Source organism: Macrobrachium rosenbergii, chromosome 41 (genome assembly GCF_040412425.1).
Source record: "Macrobrachium rosenbergii isolate ZJJX-2024 chromosome 41, ASM4041242v1, whole genome shotgun sequence".
Lineage (NCBI taxonomy): Eukaryota > Metazoa > Arthropoda > Malacostraca > Decapoda > Palaemonidae > Macrobrachium > Macrobrachium rosenbergii.
In genome coordinates, this window is record NC_089781.1 from 43,135,697 (window position 1) to 43,145,696 (window position 10,000).

Here is a 10,000-nt window from a genome sequence, read left to right on the forward strand (position 1 = left end):
TGGAAGACAGTAGAAAGCATAGCTGGACAATGCAAACGTGGGAGGAGTTAGTGAAAGTTCAAGAAGATTATAATAATAATAATAATAATAATAATAGCTTTTCCGTATAAACAGGACAAAATTTAATATGGCCATATGTATTTCTATGACAACTTTTAGTCATTTGAATCTGTTACAAATTAATTACAAGTGTGATTGAAATTATCAATAATACAATATAAGTAACATAATAAACACATACACAGTAACCTACACTTGGTCAATAAAATCAAAACTCCTCCTCATTAGGATGTAAGCTAGGTAGGTGAAGAATGGAAGGACCAGGGGTGTCTGGGATTGTAAAGTTCCTGCTAAGCAGGTCTTCTATGATAGCAACCCGTTTTCTATGCCGCTCCTAGGATAACGGGTCTCACAGGATCAGCCATACCCAATCATTTAAACTGATCTATGTAAATATTTACCTATTACTAGCTTGTATGGCATATGTTTCTTGTCCTTGTGGTGGACAGTACGTGGCTCTGTATTTATTTGTTGATTTTAGCCCCGTTCAGTGTTAATTCTCAAATTGGGTATCAATAACATTCCATGGTCCTTTTGTAGTTACTTTATTATATAAACCATGAGCCATTAATTGAGTATAACTGAAACAAAAGAAAAACACTTTTAGGCTAATGCCTTCGAAGCTAGTATATCCACATGTAATACAAAACTGGTAGGATGCCATTGGCTATATCAAAGGTACAAATAAAAACATATCAAACAGGTACAAAAAAGACATATTATAAGTAAATTAACATATCTTACCACAATTTTGGGGACTTAATCTCTTAGACATACAACATGATGAAATCCATGACAAACAAGTCACATTCATGTGCTTGAATCTGAGGCAGCAGTTGTTGTGATTGTTTATTTCTACCCAGCAGAGCGGGAAGTAACTCGTTCACCTTGGTAGAATGTATTTTTTGTATTGTTTGAAAACTCAGATATAACTGGGTATGCTAATGACAGTAACATTTCTTTTGCTCATGTATCAGAATGTCATCAACTTCATTATTGTCCATTTTTGCAACTCAGAGTGTATTTATTCATTGTATTTATTGTTAAATGTTATTGACCTCAGGTCACCCTTGTTCTCATTGTATTCCTCGGCGTGATGTCAGTCCGCCGCTATATAAACTGCCTGTGTCCTCAATAAATCAGCAGTAACTTTCTCTGCTCGTTTCTTTAGCACCTCTTAAAGTGGTGACCCCGGAGTGGTTCCAGGAGCCATTAGCGGACCCACATGGCAACTTAGTCTTGGCTCCAGGAACTACCCACGCCCCTAGCAGACTCATTACGGCGCTGTAACCAGCATTCGGGCGTGCTGACTCTCATCGGCAAATCACCAGCGTCATTAACAGACTCACACGGCGCACTCCCAAGTGCGTATTGACGCGAGTATCCCACTCCAATTAAGAGGGCTAGAGTGAGCATAGATGTGGACATTCCCTCCCAAGTTCAGTTAACCGCGAACCACGCGGACTCAGTCGTTTACCTCCCGCCCATATCACCCGCACCCTCCTCCACGCCAAGATTCATGCGCTCCTCCACACCACTACCCACACCCCTCATGCTGCCCTGCCTGGTGCCCTGCCTGGCAGGACAAACAAAAGCCACCCTTGCCATAAAGCTGCCGCCTTTCGCACAGGGAAACCCATCATCATGGCTGTACAGGGTCGAGGGCCAGTTCAGGCTGGCAGAACTCACGGACGAGGTGCTGCAAGCTGACGCAGTAATCAACGCCCTGCCGGAGGAGTTCTACAGGAGACTCGTCCCGTGGGTGTCCGCCGCACGCCCCCTCACCTACTGGCACCTGAAAACATCCCTCATCGAGACTTGCTCCCTGCCGGTCTCCGAGGGGGCCGCCCGAGCCCTCAACCTCATCATCAACCCACAGCAGGAACAGAGCTCCATGGGGCATGATCCAGGACCTCCTCACCCTCCCCAGCACCGACAGCAGTGGCAGGCAGTCTGAGATCAGCCTGTCGAGGGAGCTCCTCCTCGGCCAGCTCCTCATGGAGGTCTGGACTCAGATCCTCGAGCCCTACACCATGCCGCTCAAGGACTTGATTAGAACAGCGCAGCAGCTGACCGACTCCTCAAGGGCAGTGAAGTGGGCTTCAGCGCCTTCACACCCCATCAGTTCCATTCAGCAGGAGGAGGGCACAGAGGAGGAGATAAGCGTCGTCACCAAAGGGCGGCCGCCGTATCATCACAAGAGGAACTTGCCGGGCCCTTGCTACTACCACCAGCAGTACGGCAAGGACACCCGGAACTGCCAACCCCCATGCTCATTCGCCCATCCAAAAAACGGGGGAGGCGGCGGCCAACAGAACAGGCCACCATGGCAGCAGAGGAACCCAGGAGCCCAAAGCCACTAGGCTTCTACGTCCACGACACCATCTCCGGCAGGATGATGTTGGTCACTACTGGGGGGCCGTTAGATCAATATTTCCGCCATCCAGGGAGGGCTGTAAGTGCCCACCAGACCCAGCTGCCTTCCTGACAGCCGCCAACGGGTCCCCTATCCTCTCCTATGGTACCAGGCTCCTGTCGATCTCCATCCTTGGCCGGAGGTATTCGTGGAACTTCGTTGTCGGGGACGTAAGGACCCCGCTCCTGGGTGCGGATTTCCTCGCCCACTTTGGGCTGGCAGTCGACATCGGTCACAAGCGTCTCCTCGACACCGACTCCTGCCAGTCCCTCCCATTGGCAACAGGACCCAGCACGCCTACCACCTGCTCCGTCGCCCCCCACCAATACGCCCAGCTGCTGAAGGAGTTCCCCGACATATTCAAGCCCGAGCTCCATCAGGTACCCGGGGCCCCAGCAAAACATGACATCTACCATCACATAAAGACAAAGGGCCCCCCTGCACACGCAAAGTTCTGGAAGCTTCCCCCTCGGCCCCTTCAGGAGGCCAAGGACGCCTTCGCCAAGATGGAGCGGATGGGCATATGCAAGAAGGCCTCCAGCCCGTGGGCCTCTCCCCTCCACATGGTGCAGAAACTGGATGGCTCCTGGAGACCCTGCGGCGACTACAGGCGGCTCAGCCTCGTAACTGAACCTGACCATTACCCCCTGCTGAACATGCAGAACCTCACGGCCTCCTTCCATGGGGCCAAAATATTTTCTAAGCTGGATCTTTTAAAATCTTACTTTCAGGTACCAGTTGCTCCAGAGGATATCCCGAAAACCGCCATCATCACGCCCTTCGGGTCCTGTGTCTTCGCCTTCTCCACCTTCGGCCTGAGGAACGCGGGGACGACCTTCCAGTGGCTGATGGACAGTATCCTGGGGGACCTGAAGTTCTGCGTCTGGTACATGGGTGATATCCTTATATTTTCCAGGTCCCATAAAGAGCACCAGAGGCACATCCGGGCAGTCCTGCAGCGCCTGCAGGAGAATGGCCTTGTCATCATATTTGACAAGTGCACCTTCAGCGTAGAGAAAGCTGACTTCCTAGGCCACGTGATATCTCTGGATGGTGTCCGCCCGCTCACACCAAAGGTCGCAGCCGTCACCAGGTTCCCCATCCCCACCTTCGTCAAGGCCGTCCAGGAGTTCCTCAGGATGGTAAATTACTACAGGAGGTTCATCCCCGGGATCGCACACACCATGGCCCTCCTGACGGAGATCCTGAAGGGCCAACCAAAATCCTTAGTGTGGGGACCCAGCCAGCAGCAGGCCTTCTCCCTGACGAAGGCCGCCCTCACTGAGGCAACCGCCTTGGCCCATCATGACCCCAGCGCTCCCATCCAACTGACGACGGATGCCAGTAGCGTCGCCTGTGGAGCCATCCTGGAGCAGATCATCGACGGTGCCCCCCAGCCCATCGCCTTCTTCAGCAAAAAGTTCAACCCCGCGGAGGCCCGCTACAGCACCTTCAACAGGGAACTCTTCGCAGTGTACCGGGTGGTCCAGCACTTCAAGTTTCTCCTGGAGGGTACGCCCTTCACAATCTACACGGACCACCTGCCGCTGGTCCACACCTTCACCAAGCAGGGGGACACATGGTCTTCCAGGCAGCAGCGACACCTCGCGGCCATCGCGGAGTTCACCTGCTCAATCAAATACCTCCCCGGCAGGAAGAACCCTGTAGCAGACGCCCTCTCCAGAACCGAGCTCAACGCGGTGCAGCTCGGGATCAACTACGAAGACCTCGCCCAGGAACAGGCCGCCAACCCAGAGACTCCAGCCTACCACACCGCCATCACGTCCCTGAAGCGAAGGTATGTGGCCCTCGCCCCCGGGGGACCAAAACTCCTCTGCGGCGTCAGCACCGGCCAGCCTCGCCCCCTGGTGCCCGCCACCTGCCGCCGCCAGGTATTCGACGTCATCCACGGACTGTCCCACCCCTCCGGCAGGACGACAGCCAAGCTGCTGACAGAGAAGTTCATCTGGCACAGAATGCTGAAGGACATGAGGACTTGGGCGAGACAGTGTCTTCGGTGCCAAACCAGCAAGATAGGTTGTCACACCGAGTCCAGGGTAGGCGAGTTTCCACAGCTGGGGCGGCGGTTCGGCCACATACACATCGACGTTGTCGGCCCTCTTACCCTGTCAGGCGGGGCCAGATATCTCCTGACGATGGTCGACCGCTCAACCAGGTGGCCCGAAACGACGCCCATGCAGGAAGCCACTGCCAGTGCGTGCACCGAGGCCCTCTTCTCCAGCTGGATCAGCCGGTTTGGCGTCCCAGACCACATAACCACCGACAGGGGCCCTGCCTTCCTGTCCGAGTTGTGGTCCGCCCTGGCACACCTGCTGGGGACATCTCACCACACCACCACTGCTTACAACCCTGCAGCCAACAGCTTGGTGGAGAGGTTCCACAGGTCCCTGAAAGCGTCCCTCATGGCCCGCTGCACCACTGAGGATTGGAAATACCAGCTGCCGTGGGTCCTCCTCGGGCTGAGAACCGCCCCCAGAGCCAATGGCGACCGGTCCGCAGCGGAGAAAATCTATGGGGAGCCCCTCATAGTCCAAGGCGAACTGGTAACAGAGGACCGCCACAACCCGTCAGTCCAGAGGCTTCGCGACATAGTTGGCAAGTTCACCCCCTGTAAGTGGACATGCACCGACAGGTCAGTCGCCTTCACGCCTCCTGGCTTGTCCTCCACCACCCACGTCTTTGTCAGGGATGATGCCGTCCGCCCACCGTTGACAAGGACCTACAGGGGACCCTTCCGCGTGCTGGAGAGGAACAACAAGACTTTCCGTCTCGCCCTTCACGGAAAAGACGACTGGGTGTCGATCGACTGCATCAAGCCCGCCCTCCTGGAGGAGGAAACAGATGTCACTGCTCCGCACCCTCCGCCTGAGCAGTCGTCTCCGCAGCCGGGCCGCCACAGAAGGAGGTCATGAGGCTGCCCCCAGAAACATCCGCCCACACTCGCAGCCAGCCGCTCCCACGCACAGCGCAACCCCCCGCTCACTTTGCGTGGCCGTGGCACTCTTCAACGCCCCAGCAGATACCTGGATTAATCAGACGTTATCCACGTCTTGGGTGGGGGAGTATTTTGTAAAGTCCCCGCTAAGCGGGTCTTCTATAGTGGCAACCCATTTTCTATGCTGCTCCTAGGATAACGGGTCACGCAGGATCAGCCATACTCAATCATTTAAACTGATCTATGTAAATATTTACCTATTACTAGCTTGTATGGCATATGTTTCTTTTGCTCATCTATCAGAATGTCGTCAACTTCACTATTGTCCATTTTTGCAACTCAGAGTGTATTTATTCATTGTATTTATTTTTAAATGTTATTGACCTCAGGTCACCCTGGTTCTCATTGTATTCCTTGGCGTGACATCAGTCCACCGCTATATAAACTACCTGTGTCCTCAATAAATCAGCAGTAACTTTCTCCTGCTCGTTTCTTTAGCACCCCTTAAAGGATTACTAGCGAGATTTTGCAATATGACATTGAAACCAGGACTGAGTGGCTGAGCAGGGAGTGTAATGGCAAGGGCATCTCGGCAATCAAGGTTAATGAGTTTACACAGAGAAGCAACTTGGAATCTGATGATCGCTTCTACAAAATTGGCAAAATTTATACAGATTATGATTGTGCAATGGTCTGTTTTTCACTGATCTTGTGTTACTTTCTTTTCTTAGTGTCGGTTTATTTGACAGTTTCAAGAAGATGACGTCATGGGGGCTGCATGTTTGGTATACAGTAGTCGATGTCTCTTTGTCTTCACTTCATAATGAACCTGATGATGTCAGCTTTTTCACAATTTTCTTTGTGGTTCGACCTACAATATGCATTTTACGCTCTCCACCTGCTGGCTCACACACACACACACATAGGCTATATATACAGGTATATATGTACTTATATTTCCCTTCATAGAAAGGCTAGTTTAAGTGATTTCTCTTTCGTTTTTACGCAAACATTATGGGGTGACGTTGCTACCCCCATGCTCTGCTTCGTGGTTGTTTAGGGGGCTTATGCACTAATAAAAAATGTCTTTTCTGAGTGATTACCCATCAAAGGAATAACGAGAACCAGCATCACTTAACTCTGCTGATCGAGCAACCAGCCTCCTGCATATATATATATATATATATATATATATATATATATATATATATACCCTATATATATATATATATATATATAAATATATATATATATATATATATACCTGGCCTCCTGCATATAAATATATATATATATATATATATATATATATATATATATATATATATATATATATATATATATATATATATATATATATATATATATATATATATATATATATATACATATACATATACATATACATATATATATACATATATATATTATATATATATATACATATATATATATATATATATATATATATATATATATATATATATATATATATATATATATACTCATGATGTTGCCTTGCAAAATGTATAAAATATGATTTTTCCAAATATTATGATATGCTTTATAACTGTCATATGATTGTTTCTTTATGCAAGAGATGTTGTGTAGTGTATTCTGTATATTAATATTAGTTAAGTAAAAATGTCTTTGTAACGTCATATCTCACGAATATAAATGATTTAGATAACTTGACAGCATAGTTTAAAATCAATATGTTTCTTGATAATAATGTAACAGAGAGAGATTTTAAGTTAGACAAAATGTTCTAGCTTTCATCGAGATTGCTTTGTTTTGACTTAAGAGATGGGTGCTTGATTTCCTCATAGATTTGCGCGTTGACAAGTGAGAGATAACAATCGAATCTTGAAAGATTTCTGTCTCATACGAGAAAAAGACAAATGATTTCACAGTGTTACATGTATCTTTCTGTTTTAAGATCAAGGGGGTTAGCACAAAAATCACATGGCTATTACGTCATTTAAACTCTAATCAAGTATTGTCCCGATCGTGTTGAGATCTCGTCCAGAACTTTTGCTCTGATAATGACGTCATCCTTTTTGCTAGAATGATCTAGGGGAGTCTTGCTTTTGACCGAAGATAAAATTGCTTTTCATTACAAGACCGGGTACTGTGCGTGTATTATGATTCTCTCTCTCTCTCTCTCTCTCTCTCTCTCTCTCTCTCAAGAAAAATACGTTTGTAACATAAAGTAAATTTATTGTGGTCATTAATATTAATTTATTTTTTGAGATCTGATAACCATAGTAATTAGTGTTTATCCAGCAATGGTACCTATCAGAAGAGTGTGTTTAGTGAAAAGCTGCAGTAAATTTTGGGTAATCTTGTGAAAATTTTCACAAGTTTGTGTGAGGTAAAGTGAATTTTTGCAACTTTTGACCATGGTTAAAAGCATAGTTTGAAGTTTGAAGAGGTGTTTGAATTGATTTGTGTTTATTAGACCGGTCAACTAAGTGAAATTATTTTTGTCAAATCTATTTCATTTTAATTTTTACACATTTCATTTTTGTGTATTTTTGTATGTTCTTGTATTTGCAATCTCTTAGTTTTTCACATTTTATGTAGCAGTGATTTAACATTATTTACTTAACACCTTAAGTATTTCTGAATAATTCAACACTGCATAATTGATTTAATTTTCATATAATTAAATTTTCTTTTCAAATCTTAAGCATTTCTTAATAGTTTAAATTTTGCTTGATTAATTTAATTTCTTGATAAATGAAAGTTTTGTGACTTAGTTTTGTTTAATAATTTAATTCAAGAATTAATTCAATTTTGTGTTGTTTTCAAGTAATAGTAATTTATTTTCTTTGAAAGTGAGATTGTGAATTCTGATTATAAATTTTGAATTTAAAAATAAATTTTTATATTTAAAGTTTTTACAACAGTGTTTCATTTACTAACCACTAGTGACAGCATTAACTATGTGCATAAGGTATAGTGATAAACATGTTTTGTTCCTCCAGGTTTTACTGATGTGACTCTAACTTTGGGAGACAGTTAAAGTTGTTTGATGGAGTGATGTCCTTTAACTTTAGTATATTTCTTGTTTAAATGTTGATGCCTCATACTAGTTTTGATAAACTTAGTCTGATTTCTCACATGATTAGTAAATTTTTTAAGAGATCACTGTTGCCTTTAGAGTACTCAGCCGCAATGTTATTGTTATGAGAGTTCAAGTATCTGGCTGAAGTGAGGTAAATTTTTGAATTCTGTGATTAGGTACTTGGAACACGGTGTGACTATATATATATATATATATATATATATATATATATATATATATATATATATATATATATATATATATATATATATATATATATATATATATATATATATATATATATATATATATATATATGTATATACTTATATATGTATATATAGTTGTAGTATATATATATATATATATTATCATATATATATATATATATATATATATATATATATATACTGATATCCCCTCCCTCATGTAGACCCCAGTGCATAATTAATTTTGAAATGCAGTTTGTTGTTCCTTTGATTGTGGGGTCGAGGAAAATTGGCGGGCGACGGGCGGAAAAACAGAGTTTGAACCAGATCGAAGTTGTTAGCACCAGTAGGTAGCGAATAGGCCTCCCTTCCCCCCTCAATTGTTCAATCGGGAACAATGGGACCCCCCTTTTCACCCCCATCGTGTGATGTGGGAGTAGTTAGCGCTTGGGAAGGTTAAGGGGCTTATTAGGGCTGGTGGCCAGGTTGGACCTTAATCTTTAAGTACTTAACATTTAAGGACACTTTCCCTCTGTCTTCGTTGCTGGCTGTCTGGCCTTTTTGCAGGAAATGTCGGCCTACGGTGAGACCCAGCAAGACGCCACTGTTTTGGAAGGTTTTAGAGGCTTCTTGACTCTGTCCTGAGTGCACGTCTAGCGCTCATCTTTGCTCCAGCTAGCTGACGTATTTCTGACGAACGGCCGATCGATTGTTGGCGCCTACAATTGCTAGTCCAGGTTCATACATTGCAAATAGTCAGTAAGCCAGCCCTTTCCCTTCTCCCTGAACCCCTTAAATTTCCCATTCCTTTAAACTTTAACTCCTTCCTCCAAGAAGCAATTATCCTTTGTTAAGTGTCCCGCTTTGGCCCCCGTATCTCGCCCCATAATGTGCCTTGAATTCCAGTAAAAGATCCAGTGATAAATATCCACTTATCCCTTCCCCAGTACAACTTAAGGGCAAATTAGTCTAAATAATACAAGTGTTGAAGCTTTCTCTTTGTGTGACTGCGAGCACGTGTTCATTATCCCCGGGCCCGAATCCTTTAATATTCAAAGACTGTGATTATGTGATTCCTTATCATTATCTGCTGGGCTACGTAGTGGTTAATATTTAAGAATGTGCAGTGTGTAACATTTTATAGGGAGATTCCATTCCTCTCAGTGTATGCCGTTGTGCTAATCCATAACCTCTCTTACAGGGGAGATATCATCTGCTCCGTTGCACTCTGTGTCCGATAAGCCTGACTGCCATTCAAATTCTGAAATCATTCCTGGTCGCAGTCCAAT

General features: G+C 45.0%; 1 long non-coding RNA gene across 1 annotated transcript; it reads right to left on the reverse strand.

Moving 5' to 3' along the window:
• Nucleotides 1-523: 523 nt before the first annotated feature.
• LOC136826480 (uncharacterized) lies at nucleotides 524-959 on the reverse strand. The gene is made up of 2 exons (XR_010849626.1): nucleotides 805-959; nucleotides 524-641 (listed from the first exon to the last, which is right to left on the reverse strand). It is a non-coding gene; the product is annotated as an uncharacterized lncRNA (long non-coding RNA).
• Between the last annotated feature and the right edge of the window lie 9,041 nt (nucleotides 960-10,000).